The 18,486-nt window shown below is 28.0% G+C and overlaps 2 protein-coding genes across 4 annotated transcripts in view; both read right to left on the reverse strand.

Moving 5' to 3' along the window:
* LOC107455003 (GMP synthase burgundy) overlaps nucleotides 1–18,486 on the reverse strand; it is a 222,637-nt gene that overhangs the window by 100,631 nt on the left and 103,520 nt on the right. The gene's annotated exons all lie outside the window — the stretch shown is intronic.
* LOC107455008 (uncharacterized) overlaps nucleotides 1–18,486 on the reverse strand; it is a 145,946-nt gene that overhangs the window by 26,445 nt on the left and 101,015 nt on the right. For 2 of the 3 annotated variants that reach the window (XM_016072399.3, XM_016072400.3), the window contains one exon: nucleotides 13,760–13,796. The gene's annotated coding sequence lies outside the window, so the exon portion shown is untranslated. Of the gene's footprint in view, nucleotides 1–11,349; nucleotides 11,905–13,759; nucleotides 13,797–18,486 lie in introns of those variants that run through there. The other variant, XM_043042268.2, reaches the window with a different exon arrangement.

An 18,486-nucleotide genomic window follows, 5' to 3' on the forward strand; every position in this document is an offset into this window, starting at 1 on the left:
TACTTGCACTAGGCACTTAACTCCAGCTTAGTTTTTAACAAAATTTTGACCACTTTCATTCTAGTGGACCGGAAAATAACCACTCGCCATGGATTCGGATTTTTTATTCTTTAAATATGGGAGGTACACGCTATTTGAAATAAATTGGACCAAAAGTTTGTTAAAAGAACGATCGATAGCGAAGTCTTTATAAATGTTTCAATTTATATTAATATAAAATTATTTACATTAATTTCTTGTACAAAATTAACATTTCTAGATGCACAAATGCTGAATATTCTGAAACAAGCATTTAGTAATCAAGACATTTCTAACAAACAGTTATTAATGATATAAAACTTCACAAAAAGTTTCCATTCAAGCTTGAAAATAACCACTCGCCCCGTGGCGAGTCAACAAAAAGAAGTGGCATTTAAATTAAATAAGCAACTGGTCACTTTTTCCCACCGTTCTTTTTCTTTGAAAATCGTTTAATGATAAATGTACATCAACGCAGAAAGACTCAGGAAAGCAGAATTTCCATTTAAATGTCCTATTTCTCCATTCAAAATTTTGATCCTTCAGAATCCATCAATTTGTGATGAAAAGTTTCATGTGGAAGGAGAGTTATTTCACATGTTTGGAAGTTGTACTGATGACTTCCTTCGGAGAATGTTGACAATCTAATAGTCGCTTTGGTAAATATCCGAAATATATACTAGGTCTCGTAATGTGCCACTGCCAGTTATATATTTGCCTGGTATGCCCTACATCAATGTTTTTTTAAGGTTCAGTGCCACTGCCCGGTATAAATTTTCCCGGTATACCCTATACTGATGTTCTTTTAAAGTTAAATGCCACTGCCCGGTATGCATTTAACCGGTACTTCAAACACTGATGTTTCTTCTAATCTATCCTCAGCAGATATTAAAATATCGATTAAATATAATAATATCGACGAATAAATTAATATAATCGGATATAAGAAATGTTCCGAACATTGACCAAAGCGATTATGTGATTGTCGACATTCACAGGCGAAAGTCGACATTCTCTTGATTTTGATTATCCATGGTAACATATACATTAAATGCATTTTGACTCCCCAAATATTTTAATATTAAGTTCTTTAAAATCATTATGTAACTAAATTTTGTCACAATATTATTTTTATTGTTGAATTAACTTTTTATAGCCGTAAATCAGTGTTTCCCAAAGTGTGGTACGCGTACCCCCAGGGGTACTGGAACAATTTAGCGGGGGTATGAGGCTCTTATGCGAAATATCTTCCAACAAACGAAAATTTCAAAAAATTTTATTTAAAAACAAAGCTAGCCATGAAAATTCACGATTAAGTATTTTTTCTATTGGCTATTTTTTGCAGAGTTAACAGTTAATAATTAGTGGTGTCAATAGCCAGTTGTGATTTTTAACTTTTGTGCAATTTTTTTATAGTAAAAAATACATTCATTTTTTTATTAGTGGTACACAGCGTTACGAAAAATTTAGAAAGGATACGCAAAAGTCATAAATTTTAGGAAACACTGCCGTAGATTATTTCTAATATGAATTACTTTTAAAAAATATAATTTAATCCAAGCAAAAAAAAATTTTTTTTGACCGCTGGATACTAACTAAAAATTTAAAATTTTAGGTCTACCGTCTAGTTAGAACTAGTCGGAACGTGGTTAACAGTTTAAACCGACTATAAACTGCTTTTGGCGATAAATTCTGCTTGTGGAGGACAGGAAACAATTGAATGTTCTATTTCCTTCACTTTACATTCCTTTTTTCTATAAATAAAAATCTGAGTTTTAAGGTATTCATTAAAAAATTAATTATTCATGCCATCAAAATCCATTTGCCGAGAAAGAGTGTAGAATTTAGTATGCGTACCATTATGAATGAAACGCAAATCTGCCAATTTACTTTCTATTTAGAAGGGAAAAAATAAAACTGAGAGAATACGTAATTACTAAAGCGTTGATGTAAATGCAGAAAACATTAAAAGAACGCACATTTTGCAAAAATATGAAATGGAAGTGAGATGTTTATTCCTCGATCAGCTTTCTTAGAAAGAGCAGAATGGTTTTTTAAAATCCTTTTTACTGCTTTTGAAAAATCATAAATTAATATTAAAATGGATGTTTGTCTTTCCGAAAACATACTTTTATCATTTAAAATTGTGAAAGATTGTTCGCTTTTAAGAGGAAACGTCATTTTATGAGCATTTAAATAGACTGGGAGTGGAAGTAAACACTGTATTTAACTAGTTAAGTGCTATTTATTGCTATAGTTAGCTAATCTACAAGCAATTTTCTCCATAATATTTTGCATGAGTGGATGAAATACTTTGTCACTAAAGCAAAATAAATTCTTATACAAAAAAATAAAATTGTGCACTTAAAAGTTCATCATTATATTTTATCCAACCATTCAAAAATATGTTTTAAAAATGGTTGATGATTTGAAAAATCAGTCAAAAGAAAGACGGATGCAGATAGAACCTAGATAATGGGATACCTGCAAGTGACGTAGTGTGGGTATATCAATTCTGATTGGTTTTTGAAACGTGGCTTTACGTTAGCAACTGTTCTTTCCATCCTATTTCGAGTAAGCCAAGCTCGTCAAGTATCAATTCTTTTAAGCGTCATATTGTATATTCTTCCACAAAGATTTCAATTCTTTCACTATATTTTTTTACTTAACACAAAGACAGGCACAAAGTCGCGTAGAACATAAACTTATGCATCAAAATTGCCAGGTATATAAAACAAAAATATAACACGGTTGGAATAAAATATATAAACAAATAATAAATCTAAGTTAAGTAAAAGACGTAAACGAGAAAGAATTATATATCAACAAATTCGGCGCTGTATTTAATTAACTTCAATTTAATTAACATTCTAACTTATGTGGAGAAACTGAGCCATTTTGCTCATAAAGGATCAGCTGGCGCTGACGTCATAGGTCACATGTATGGATATCTGTGATCCTCTTCTTCTTGAAGTGCAAGTACCTAATTTCTTTGCTCAAAGTTTCAAAATTAGTTTTAAAGTTTGTCAAAGATGCAAAAGTTTAATAAGTGACCATCATTCGCAGCAACAGCGTTTTCACTCTAAAGACGGAATTAACAAGGGCTCATGCAAATATTTCAATTAATATGGTCTGACATCATCAGACATGTAGCATAAAATATCGTTTTAAAGCGATTCCAGTCATCAGCTCCCTCTATCAACCAACTTAGTAACTAATTTTGAAATATAGGAATAACTGTTTCTCCCCAGCAGAAATTCTAAATTCCTATCTCCTTCAACAACTTCTTAATTTTTCAAAGTGTTAGTCATATTTTTCAATGATAAATAAATTATATTTCAGTTGTTTTTATTATAATTAACCAGAAAATAAGGACAGATGAGGTTTATAGCTCATTAACTTAACTTTAATTATGGCCCGAGTTAAGTAAGGGCTTGACACAAAGGACGGTGTTACAAAAACACCTTTGGCAACAAGATCAATGTTTTGAAAGTTAAACAGGTGTGGAAGGATTGACTGTAAAAGCGAAACTCTTCTTCAGGATAAGAAAAATTAATTTTCAATTAAAAAACTCTTTGTTTGCGATAGTATTAACACATATATAATCATTAAAGTTCTTAAACAAAGCTATTTTAAAAGACAATGTCACTAACTTAGAGCGATCAGTGCTCTCACTTTCAACTCAAAATTTATGAGCCACACATCATTTCACATATCTTAATGAGCCGTAAGACACTAAATATGGTACTTATTTAAAAGCTCACAGTTCCATACGCCCGAGCGTAGTAGAGTGGTGTATTGTTTTCCCACATAGAAAGTGTTATCCTTGGTTTTTAAGTGGATCAGTGGGCTGAATAAATAATCGTTTAACTAAATCTGTTTGAGTTTACCTAAAGTGAGGTTTGGAATAATATTAAGGCCTCGCAGGCAAACGAAATGTTAAATTATGACTATAAATGTGTGTTTAATCCTTTGAATGTTTAAATGTGGATATGGATTTAAATATTTGAATGAAAATTAAACTTTCTTTAAAAAATTAAGAAATTTTAACTAATTTAACCGCTTTCCGTACCAAATTTTTTTTTGAAAAAATAATGCAAAGATTAAATATATTTTTATTTTATTTTATTAATAAATACAAGGAACTAAAACAAAAAAAATACACACGTTTTAAGTTGAAATTTTAATTTTTCGTGAGTAAAAAACATTTAATTTACTATTAGTTTAATACCCCGAGTTATTTCGGGCAATGAAAAAAGTTAAACATTAGTCTTTGTGAGATAGATTTTAAAACAAGGGACAACACAAAGTGATACTTTCCAAACACCAGTGAAAACTATTTCAAACTTTTTTTCTACGTAAATTCAGCAAGCACTGAATGTACAATCACACAAAACACGTGTGCAGTCCCCAATCCAAAAGCAAAACTCCCAAACAAAACTTGGCAAACTTCCAATCACAGCAGATTTATTCGTTTTTTGCTTCCGGCCGAATAAAAACGTGATAAAATAAAACGTACTGACAAATTCTGCACACCCGAGTTTTCTCGGGATAATTAATATTTGCAATGTATACATACCCGAGTTTTCTCGGGATAATTAATGTTTGCAATGTATACATACCCGAGTTTTCTCGGGATAATTACTATTTGCAATGTATACATACCCGAGTTAGCTCGGGATAATCAAAGAAGAGGTTAAAACTTAGTGCTTCAGCACAAAATAGAATTCTAACCAATTTGCTTCGTATTCTATTTTATACCAAAATTAAAAGCATTGCAAATTATGGAGTTCATAACATAGTTTTTTTTAATAATAATAAAAATAATAACTTATTAATTCAATACAATACAATAACGGACTTATATGTTGCAGCAATTTTATAAACTTTAAAGTAATGCTTTGTGTTTCCGAGACATTTAAGAATAAAATTCATTTAATGTAATAAATATTTAATTTGTTAGGCTAATGTAACTAAATATTGGCCTGATTCAATTTGCGTAAAATGTATGTAAAATGATACATAAATTTGATTTTAATGAAAACATGAAATGTAGAAAAACTAAATTCTAAGAAAATCAATTATTTAAAAGCAAAAACGTAACACACTCAAACCTTTTTTTTTGTGACAAGGACAGGAACGGTATAAAAAAGCATAAATAAGATCGCACAAAATTTCACGAGCAGCTATAGATAATAGTTTTCGCAACACAATTACTAAGTTTTTTTTTAATGCGATAGGTTGAGATCGTATAAAAAAATTATACGTAGAGTCACCAAGAGCTGTATTCTTCACTTACTGCTATTCGTTTTAAAATCGTAGTCTTAGTTTCTATGGAAATTACCTTCCTCTTCGCTTTGTTTTTGCCTTTATTCATTTTCAGGAATTATGTCTAAAAATTTATCAGGGTGACCATCAGCCTAGCCAGTTTCTCAATAAAAAATAAGCACCCTTTAAGTACTTTTCAAGCACTCAAAAAATATTTTTAATCACCTTCCAAAAAAAAAAAAAAATTCGTAATTAGGATCTGTGCAGTAATAAAAATTATTTTTTCCATAAACATAAAATCAAAAAAATTCAATAACATTTTCAAAAACTTGACATATTCATGATGATATAAATAGTTTCTGATAAATATTGCAGAAAAAATAGTGAAAATAATGCTTTTTTTTTGTAATTTAGAACAACAATCGATACGGCTAAGAAAAAATTTCTTTTTAAAAGTTAGAAAATTAAGCACTTTTTACAAACACCGAATAAAAAAAGCACTTTTCAGGGCTTTTAAAAAACGTAAATCAAAAATAAACACCTTTAAGTACTTTTTAAAAACGCTACGCACCCTGTTTATATCTAAATAGAAAAAAAAATCAAATTTAAATTTAATTTACGCAGTCCGTTTTAGGAAAACCCGAACTCACACGATGTATCGCCATATACTAATTGCACATTTCATTTATTTACATCAGGGATGTCAAACTCAAAAGCCAAGTTGGGACAAATAAACAATGCTTAACTTTAGGTGGGCCGCAAAAAAAAAATCTATGTTCATGGAAACAAATATTTTTATTTGGAATAGTACATTGTAATAAACATATATATAGTTAAATTATTTTTTTTTCCGTCCTGATACTTGGCATCTCTACTCTGCTACTATCTCTCCTATTTCGGGAGAAATTTTATTGGCCGAGACTACTTTCAAAATTGACCCAACGTGAGTGTTATTAATACGGTTTCGGGCAGGAGATTTATCTTCATTTATAACAGAAAATAATTGCTTGCACTGATAAGTACTTCTAAACAGGAAATAATTTCATATGCGAATTTTCGAGTATTTTCAAACCTTGCCGGTAAATATTTTTGAAATTCAGGAACACAATGAATTTAACCTTCAAATTTGAGTCGCACTGAATTTCAATCACTTCCATTTGTATATTACTGGGTACTGAGTCTATATTTATTGAGAAAATGGAAGAAAACAAACAAAATTTGTCTTCCAAAGAATTAAAATCTTTAAACCTTGTTTCAAATTCTGTTCTAAGATTCGAAATTTTTTCTGGGTATTTTTGATACGATGCAGTACCATCTAAAATAGATTTGTTCTTGTACGTTAGGAAGTGCGTTAAATCTTCATTTTTCAGTTGCCTTTCCCAAAGAAATAGTTTACATTTGAATGCTTTAATTATGTCAAACATGTTCGTAATGATCTGATCCTTGCCTTGTAACAATAAATTTAAATCGTTAAAGTATTTGGTTACATCAAAAATAGAAGATAAATCTTGCAATATTATAAAAATAATAAAGTATATTATCATTTTATATGCTAGCTTCGTTTCTAATTCACATTTCTATTTATTTTTACTTTGCGTCTGATATATTGACTGGGCCGCAAAAATGCTCATCTCGGGCCGCATGCGGGCCGCGAGTTTGACACCCCTGATTTACATGGAGATTCTTGTGCGTTCAACAATTAAATTATGCGATTATAGAATTTAATACATATGTAATGTAATTGGCTGACGTAATGCTTATGTAAAATGATGAAATACACAACAAAAATTGAAAAAAAAAACTAAATGGTCGATAAAACCTACTAATTTATTATTATTATTTTTTGTCCTACTAATTTATTATTATTTTTATTTTGATAATTTCGTTATTTATGTTCCAATTTGCTTGAATTGAAATCTACATACATCTAATAAAAAATCGCACAAATAGAAATTCGCACAAAAACAGGTTCGACTATATTCTAGCAAACAAGCTGAAACTTTTTTCCCCGGCATGATTCAGTGAGTCGATCGACTACAATCGATCCACATCGATGACAACTAACAAATAACAATCGTAAACACGACATCGTTTACTCTTTATTTTTCCTTCAACGTAACCATTTACCCTTTTTTTTTTATTCTTCCGATGATTACATGAACTTCTTTTTCTTTGTTTTGTTTTTAACTTCGTGTCCTTAATTGGTTAGTTCCCAAAAAAGAAAAGAACATCTCATAATTGTTCTGCGTGTTTTTGTTTATGCCTACTCCTCTTGAGTCCAGTGCTGGGGAATGTGGGGCAGTTATTAAGCGTACTCAATTAGTCCAGATTACCTCGGGTATTAAAAGAGTATTAGAATATGTCATTGGTGGTACATAAGACGTTCACAATTACGGTAATTTCAGACGATCGGGGATTGAAATTACCAGAGTGACTTACATTGACTCGATAACCCAAATAAATGAGTGAGGTAATCAGAGATTCATTTATTTTTCAAACTAACTGTGTTATTTATATTCTGTGAGCAGTTTTTTTTCTATTGACTACTCGGAATAATATATCGGGTTGAAATTGTTAAACAGTGGTTAGTGTGTTATATATGTTACCGTTGAAGTGTATAAATTCATTATTTCATAGAATAACTAAGCATTTTATGAAATAGCTCGACAAGTCAGCTACATCAGCTCACTGTATTATATTCTGTAAGAAGTTTTTTTTCTATTGACTACTCAGTATAATATATCGGGTTGAAATTGTTAAACAGTGTTTAGTGTGTTAGATATGTTACCGTTGAAGTGTATGAATTCAGTTATTTCACAGAATAACTAGGTATTTCATGAAATAACTAGTCAAGTCAGTTACATCACTGTGTCATATTCTGTGAGCAGTTTTTTTTTCTATTGTCAACTCAGAATGATATAGTTTATTCGATGAAATAACGAATTTCACACGCTAACAGTAACCTATAAACAAACTGTACTACTTATACCTTATACACTATAGAATACCTAGTTAAATCGTAGAATTCAATAATTTTATATACTTTAACTGGCTTGTGATGTTTTTTTATGAAATACCTAGTTATTCTATGAAAAAAGAATTTACCACTTTAACCGTAATATATAAACAAACTGTACTACTTAACTATACCTAGTTAAGTGGTAGAATTCAATAATTTGATATACTTTAACTGGCTTGCGTAGTTATTACCTATTTATTCTATGAAATAACGTATTTCTCACTTTAGCGGTAACACATAAAAAAAACTGTACCTACTACTTAATGCTGTTCTTGAAAGGCTGTGTTGTCACATGAAATAACATTTTATATATGTTAACTTGATATTTTTCATAACTGTTGTTTGTAACAGATATTCGTGATTGCTACTAATTAAATACGCTACAAAAGGTTGTTCTTTAAAGGTTCTGTCGATGTTTGAAATTGAAATAATTTAAAGCCCTCTTCAATGTTTACACTTATGATTTGAACAATAAAATAATTAATAAAGGACAAAAATGCAATAAAAAATAATTTAATAAAAAATTACAGCTTATAATTCAATATTCAACATCCTCAATGCAAGAAAAAAATAAAGAGTTACTAATTTGTTTATTTTACTGAGAAAAATTTTAATTCATCCCAAAAAATTCCCTAAAAAAATGGTAAATTATAAGCTAAATATTGAATTTACCTGTGCATTTGTTCTATACAGGGTGTTTCGCAATGACCGCTCTTAACACATGAAGTAACATAAACATGCTCACTGAGAGTCGAAAATTAAGCGATGGAACAAGAAGGCTATTTAAATCTAATGAATAACTACTGAGGAAGGCAGAATTGAAAATAGAAAATTATTTGCAGAAAGAGATAGAAAGACGCCGAAACATGGTTTTTGGAAACGCCTTAAATTTTCTCAGGTAATAAAACTGGTTTTATGTATTCCATTTTCTATTTCTCACTAGCGATTTAATAGTGGTTTTATTTCTTACACACTTAGTTATTAAATTGCAATCCATAATTGGAACACTTCTATATTTTTAATTTTTTGACAAGAATTCTAAAAACACATACTTAAGGGCGGTCATTACAGAAAACGTAGTATAAACTTCATTTATTCTTTGAAATGTTGTTAAGATTCTCATCAAGAGAAATGTATTAATTTGAGAGAAAATTAGAAAGTGAATATATTTATGCGAAAAAATGTAGCCGCTTTACGACTAACTGAAGCAATAAACCGAAAACTTGGCAGGGCAATTAAAAGAAATGTCGATGTAGCACATGACGCTGGTCGAGTATTAATTGACGTCAAAACGACGCTCATCATACATATTTTGGGTGCGATTATTCTATTTTTATGTTGATTCCAAGTACTTGGTGAAGAGTGCAAACCATGGTTACTAAACTCACAAGTAATTTGTTTTGCCATTCACACAGAGGACAGCTCTTAATGATTGTTTACGTCGCTGTTAGTAAAACGATCATTAAGTTTTAAAATAACTCAACAACAATAACGCATTTAATTAACTTAGATACGAGGAGAAATTGAAGAGGAGATATTGGTTTCAGAAAGAAAAAAACATTTAAACTCATTAATAAACGATTAAATATTTCTTGTTTAACCTGGATTTTTTCAAGGATATAAATTCTATTTTTAATTTATATCAAAAAATCCATATTATTTTAAAATCGATTAAAGAATTATATAGTAATGTAATGTAATTATAACGTAATTAATTTACTCCAATACTGTATTATTTCTCCTGTTAGTAATACGAAGATGGAGTTTTAAAATAACTCAACAACAATGATGCATTCAATCAATTTATGTAGGAGGAGAAATTGAAGAGATGTTGGTTTTAAAAAAAATATTTAAACCTCATTAATAAAAAATTAAATATTTCTTTTTTAACCAGCATTTTGTTAAGGGTATGAATGGTATTTTTTTATGTGTAACACAAAAAAGCTCTGCTATTTTTCAATTCGATTTAATTATTTAGCAATGTAATGTAATTAGTTTACTCCAATATAAATCGATAACTGAATTTTCCAGCTCTGGATATTTTTGGAAGTTCGAAATCAACTCCAAACTTGCCTCAAGCTCTATTAAAACTTCACTCAAGGCTATGAAAGTAAGGATTGTTGTTACTAACCAAATGTTAATATCAAACTACATATTTCAATTTCTTGTGCACGGTAAGTAATAAAAGTTCACACAAAAAGTACAATTAAATTATTATTTTATATTTAAACATAATTAATTTTATAATATGTTAATTTATTTTGAAAGTTATTTGTTGCGATAAAATATAATTTTAAGACTTGTCATTATATTCATTCGATAACAGCCTTTTGTTCACATGATTATAAATATGTGTCTAAATAATTTTAATGAGATTAAGGATTTCTTTATCTGCAGTTCTTAATCTAATTTATAACTAACCGGAGTCGAGCAAATTTTTTCGACTCCACATTTCGCAAAATTGTCTTCAACTTCGAATCTACAGCCCAGTTGAAATAATGCATTCTATCAACTTAGGCAATAGGTGAAATTGAAGAGGTCATATTTTACAAGTATTTTGTCTAATATTTGAATGGTATTTGTAAATTGTAAAAAAGGAAATACTTTACTTTGAAAAAAGATCTGGGCATTAATTAGCTATATAATCTTATCATATTGTAATTTGATAACTCATTTGATTTGATTAAAATAATTTTTTCTCTATTTAATGTTATTATTGAGTTAAAAAAACACTAAGTTGCATTTGTTTATTAAGCGTATACTTCACATTTTAAGTAGAATACATAAGCAAATTGATTATTTAATTGATTATTAAAAGGAAATTTTGTTTTTACGACAAGAGTTTCAGGATAAAAAATATACTTAAATAAAAACTTCAGCAATATTAACAAACAATAGTGCCATTAATAAACATTGCCAAGAAATCATGATTTTCTTTATATTTGAATTAAATAATTTAATGTAAGATTTTAATATAATATTTCTGTTTATAACAACAATAAAGTTAGATAATATTACAATTTTTTAGAGAATAAACAACTTACGTGAAACTTTTAACACTAGCTTCCTTCACAGACTCACGAAATTAACAATTCTTTCAAAATTCGTCGCCATTTGGCGACTTCTGACGCTATAATAATAGCATGAAAACAACGAAAAAGGTCAGTGAGTTCACTTAAGATATGAAAAGGCAGGGCAAAAACACTTAACTCCGATATCATTTAATGCCGAACGATCTTAAAAAGACATCTCTAAACGTATCCATGCACGCGTCTTGATTGCGAAGCGATATGCTCGTCACACCCCCACAAACACAGTTATATGTTTTCATGGTCACTGGTCATCTATGGGAGAAGGTCAAGATCATAGATTTTTTCGACCTTTCCTACCAACAATTATTTGCTTTGTCGAAACGTTGATTCGTAGCACGTTAGCCATTTTTTTTGTTTCAGTCTTAAAAGTGCAAAATCAGGAAGTCTAATCCTAGACCTATCTAATTGGTGATTGTAAAGTGTTAGTTGCTTCATCGAGAAACTAATATCTATACACATTGTTTTTCACCTCGCTGATGAGCATGGGCATGGTTAACCTATACGTGATGGCGATAATGGTTTTATACGTTCGTTCGATTGAGCTGCGACCGGGTTTTAACGCTTGGATTAGTTTCACTTAGAGCAAAAAGTCGTTAAATGGGATGAGAGAAAAAAAGGAACAGATTGTTTGAGTAATAGAGTTGCGATTGAACTGATAAATATGAAGAAACGCGAATTCGATTAAACAATATTTGCTTTGGAATTTTTAAATCTCAAATGAGTATTCATATTACATGCGGCATAAGATGACTATTCTCACTTATCCCCTGAAAATCACAGAAAAGATCAGATTTGTAAATTCAGATGCGATAAATTTAGATATAATTCAATCTGTATCGAATAACTTTACGTACACTAAAAAAAATTGAAGTGTTTAAGTTACGTTATGAGCAAAAACGACGGGTATTAAAATGAAGTTAGGACATATTTTGTATTAGATATATGAATTAAGTTAAACAACCAGAATAATTGAGGCTTATAAACTTTGTTTTGTATCGAATTTGCTCTAATTTATATCGAATAACTTTACGTATACTAAAAAAAAAAATTGAAGTGTTTAAGTTACTTTATGAGCAAAAATGACGGGTATTAAAATGACATATTTTGTATTGGATAGATGAATTAAGTTAAACAACGTGAATAATTGATGTTTATAAACATCAATAATTGATGTTATGAATGAATAATTGATGTTATAGTTGGTGTTTATAAACGTAGTTTAGTTTTATTAAAAAAATTAGGAAATTAATAAAATATAACTATTGCACTGCAGACTGGGGTTACTATGACCAAATATCGAATTTTTTAACTTTTTTTATAATACTGAAGTCAATCCTATATTTAGGGGTATTTTAGATTAAAAAAAAGGAAAGAATTTTAATTTTAAGAGATTTTATGCTTCAACGAATTTATGTGTTATTTTAGTGGACATAGTAAAATTTTTTTAAACATTGCAAGTTTTTAATTCTGAAAACTTTTTTAACCTTACAGTCGACGCACCAGGAAAGTAAAGTTTAAAGTAACTGCGAAATTAGAGTACGTAAATATGTATGGTAATAATGTCAAAATAAACATTTATTTTGCTTGCTTGATTAAAAAATATTCCTTTATTTTTTTACTAAACATTAAGCAATGCTTAGTTTTTTAGGGCTACTTTATTCATAGACTATCTTGTGTCAAAGTAGCTACCGTAACTACAAACCTCGGAAATACAACATTTTGGAACAAATAAAAGGTTTTTGTAGGTATTTTTCAAGACATTTTATTTTCACTTTATAACCGTCATTGAAGAGCCGACCCAATTTTTTGGGGGGTTTACGACTGACTTCTAATGTTCAACTCCATAGCCTTGTAGTTTTGAACCCAATCCAGAAGACAAGGGACTTTTCATGAAACTAATCCGCATTTGCGTTACACGGAGAGGAAAATTACGAGAACCACACACGGTTAACCTGACGGCAAGGGGACTCTAACTCATAATCCGTCAACCACTAAGGATATTTTACGTCAGCACTGTGGTCGGTCCAAGTCAAATGCAGAATTCGTATCGACCAGTCATCGCCGGGATTCGAACTCGGTCCCCTCATTGGAAAGCAAAAATCCTATCCCCTGAGTCATCACGGCTCTAGACAAGATAGGAATTTTGCATATTTGGATGTATATTGCGAGTAAGCAGATAATTATTTCTAAATTTTAAGCACTAAACATAATTATTTCCGGTTCTTTTCAAGCTTTTTACACGTTGCCAAACATTACAAAAATGTATTTGAATTTAAGTTTTTACAATTATAAGTGCTATGCTGGTTATTATTCAGCTAATTATTCACTGCAGTAAAGTTTGCATTATTTAAAAAAAACTAACCTTTTATGGGCCAAAAGAATCTTGGAAAATTATTCTCCTGAAATAAAAAAGGAAAGATTTGTTAATTTATGACAAATCATCATTATTTACAAATAGCATTAATTAATTAATAATATTACACGTAATATGCATTAATAATAATAGTAAACGTAATTTTCAATACAATAATGATATAATAAGAAAATTTTATTATTAATGTTACAAGTAATTTTTTTTTACAATAACTGTAATAGCTATCTTTAATGCTAATATTACAAATGTTATAATACTTATGATAGATGGCTTTCATATCAAGTAATATAATAATATTTATTAATAATATTACAAAAAACTTCCATTAGATATATTATTATTAGAGTTAATAAACAACACAGCATGATTTTTTTCTGTATTAATATAAACAGTAATAGTAAAGGTTTTAAAAAATAATTTTATACACCTGTGAATTATTTACAAAAGGGAAATTTTGAAAGTATTTTTTTAATACCTTACATTTTTCATAGGAATAAGTATAGTATTTAAAAAAGTATAGTATTTAAAAAGTTACAAATGTTTAAAAACTACATTGTTTCGATGAATTGAGTACAATAAAGATACGAAATTACTATAAATATAAAATAAGATAAGTTTGAAAAATTATAATTATTTTCCAAACTTAATGAAATAAATAATTATAATTATTAAAATTATAATTATTAAAATTATAATTATTAAAATTATAATTATGAATAATTATAATTATTAAAATTAAGTATGTGAAAATAATTATAATTATTAAAATTATAATTATGAATAATTATAATTATTAAAATTAAATATGTGAAAATAATTATAATTATTAAAATTATAATTATGAATAATTATAATTGATAAAATTAAATTTGTGAAAATAATTATAATTATTAAAATTATAATTATTTTCACCCAGTTCGTAAAATAATTCAAAAGAATAGTTAATTTAATTTTAGGATTTATGTCATTCTTACGTGCCATCTAGTTTGATTTGAATGAAAAATATCGAATTCTAAATTGAAAATAGTGTTTTAGTTTAAACTGAAAAATAAAATTATGTATCTTTTTTATATTAAAAACTAAAAAGCGAATATCATACTATAATCTTTCACAAAAATAAGAAAACAATCAATTCAATTTCTAGAACTTAATTCTGATATTGAAACCGATATTGGTACTTAATTCAGCACCAAATATCGATAACATTTAATAAAACATCCACTCAACATTCCTTTGCCAGAGTATAGCAGAGGATCTGATTCCAGAAATGGAATTTTATTTTAGGCATGTCAGGTTAAGAAAAAAGCTTATTTGATGGTACCGTTAACTCATTTGAATGTGACTGTATTTTAATAGAATTAACCTTCTTTTAATCTAATAGCCTCTAGACATAAACGTGATCCCGTTGCCAAAGTAATATTTGATTGTTCAATTGAGACGCAGACGAAATTAAATAAGATATTTTTTTTTTCTTTTGCATATTAAAAGGGATATTGAAGTCATTATATGATATCCTCAGAAAGTAGATAGGAAAGTTGAATGGCTTTTCAGAAAGTAAACGTAATACTTGGATTTATTTGAAGGAGCATACGTGTTTTACAGTTTAATTATAGTCTTTGATAAATATTCTCAGAGAATTATTATAATTCAACAGGATATAAATATTTTAAAGTTAATGCACTATAGAAAAATTCATAGATAAATAAATTTTATTTAGTAGAACTGAGCAAGTATTTACATCTTATGAGCAATATTTTCTATCTGGATATACGAACAACTAAATACACATAGATAGATAATTAAAGGTATCCAATTTCGGAAAAGCTATGCTTAACACTTAGCATGATTAAAATCAAACGAAAAATTATTGAGTTGACACATTTAGTTAAAAAATGATGCTTTTTTCCTCTTTTAATCTTACTTAAGTAAAATTCGATCATTAAATCAAGTCAAATTTGAAAATTATAATTCGAATTTGATCAAGTAAAATATGAAAATTTGATCATTGAATTGAGACGCAGCGAAGTTAAATTCGATATTTATTTCCTTCGCATGATAAAATGGATTTATAAATTATATGATATCGTCTGAAAATAGTTATAAAAGTAACATTGCGTCTCACAAAGTAAACATAATAGTTAGTTCATGTTTGAAAGCTGTTGCACTATTGCACATTCGCTAGATATTTGAATACATCAAATTTTTTAACTTAAATAGCTTAATTTATGCTCATACATACACATACAAAAGTTATGATAAAAACTTAATATGACTGAAATTATATGAAAAATATTGAATGGCAACATTTTTATTTGAAAATGATTTTTTTTTTACATTTAAACATTAGGTCTTTTGACGAGAACAATAATGGATTTAAATTTTATAATCAGTACTTTTGGCAATTTTTTACAGGCATTAGCTTAGAAGAATGTTTAATGCATTTTTCAAGTTTTCCACTAACTAAAATAATAACAAAGATTAGAAAATTCTTCAGTATATTGAAGAAAAATCTTCATTACTTCGTTTGTTTTAGTTTGTTTCGATCAACATAAACGTTATTTTTTACAACGCTTATATTAACATGTGTTCGTGTATGTCTGTTCGGGTGGAATTTTGTAATCGATTTTAAACTAACTTCCCGACTAGCTACAGACTTCAAATTTGGCACATTGTTCAGAATTGGATGACAATGCATGAAAATGTAGAGAAAGAAGACATACAAAGTAAAATAAAATTAAAACTAAAGAAAAATTAATATTTTCGCGATTGTCTTTTGTTGTCGATTCGATTATTTCAAATTAGTGTCACTTGTCAGTTGAAAAGTACAGTGAGTGAAAAAATTGAGATTTTGGAAGTGAGTACAAAAAAATAATCAAAATCAAATTTTGTACAAGAAATTAAATATAAATAATATGTTTAATATAACGTGAAAAATTTATAAAGATTTTATTTCCGATCGTTCTTTTAACAAACTTTTGGCCCTATTTATTTTAAATTGCGTCTACCTTCTATATTTAAAGGATAAAAAATCCGAATTCCTTAAAAAAAAAAAACAATTTTTTTTCGGAGAAAATAAGTTTATTATTATAAGTTACTTAAAGTATTGTCTGTACTATTTAATTTACAAATTTAAGGTCTTTCCTTGAACGGTTTAGAAGACACGTTAGTACGTTAAAATGTAAATGTTAAATAAAAAGCTCTGCACGGTAAAATATGTTTTGATAGGCAATTACTCTTTTCTTCCTTTTAAGTCAAACTTAATTCTCATTATCATCATTTACTCTTAACCTAAGTACTTAACCTATACCTAAAAAAAGTTTTAGTTATTTTTGTTTCCATACGAAAAGTTAATTTTTGGAATTTAATATATTTATTATGATGCTTTTTTTAATCAGTACTATTACTCATTTTCTATAAATCTCCTTTATAAATTTAACACAAATCGTAAAGCTTCAGCTTAATACAATATTGGCAAAAATATTATAATTTTAATAATGTTTTATCACTTTTATTTTAACATTTTTGGGGAAAATAACTTTAAAAAAAATTATGTCTATTCTATCTTAAGCAGTTTTATTCGCCAAGTTATACACAAAAGAAGTAAAAAGGTAATTAGACGTAAAACGAATTTTCTTTTCGAATCATTCATTTCATTTCAAAATTCGTAATTAATTTCTCTTCTTTCAAAACTCGAGAACCGAATAATACACCGAATATTTATTATTGTGTTAATATAAAGTTATAATAATAGATTTTACTTTCAGATTGTGTGGCTATTTTTATAAAATAAAAATAATTTTTGTAAAAGTTTTCATAGATATGTATTTAAACGAAGTTTGTTGAAAATTAAATAAAAGCTATTTTCTTTTTATATTAATTACTACTGAAAACACAATAGAATGCGTTTTTTTAAAAATATCTTTTGTGCAAGAAATATGCTTTTACAATAATCCAATTGAATGGATCATTAATTTAAGAACTGAACTTTTTTTTATTTTATTAGAAATGACATTTTAAACAAAATATGAATAGAATAAACTAAAATGGTATTGTGTTTAGACGTTCACCTATTGTTTTTTTTTATTTTAAGAGAAAAAATACGTTTACCCAATGGAATTTTATAATGCAATGTTGGAATTTGTAATTAAATGCAAAATGTAAATAAATGTTTAACATATGCTTTGTTTTATAATACATATGGCAAAATAGAGAAAATGCAAACAATTTATTTAATAACGATACGTTAATCAGATCAATTTATTTACCTATTGTTTATATTTAAAAATAAAATATGGCAAAATAAATATTGTTTTTGGACAGAAATAAAGCTGAGCAATACATAGTGAAATGTAGATTTTTTTCAAACATAACGGTTACGATATTTCAAAAAGATATTCTAACAACATATTTAACTTAAAGAAATATCGAAAATTTGATTTGCATCACAATGATACTATCGTGCTGTTTTCGATAACAATAATTTTAGGAGTCTTATCAATTAAGATAATTATCGATTACGATTATATCTCTATCGTTATGCGGTAGTATAATGATTCTTATCAAAGCGAAAAATATCGAATACGATAGTTTGACAAGTATTGTCGATATTGCTGTGAATTGATGAGTTCAGTTCGGGTATAAAAAATACTGACGAATGCAAAAATAATGCAAATCTGCTAATTTAGAAAAATATTGATATATATCAAGAAATATCG

Source organism: Parasteatoda tepidariorum, chromosome 8 (assembly GCF_043381705.1).
Source record: "Parasteatoda tepidariorum isolate YZ-2023 chromosome 8, CAS_Ptep_4.0, whole genome shotgun sequence".
Taxonomy (NCBI): domain Eukaryota; kingdom Metazoa; phylum Arthropoda; class Arachnida; order Araneae; family Theridiidae; genus Parasteatoda; species Parasteatoda tepidariorum.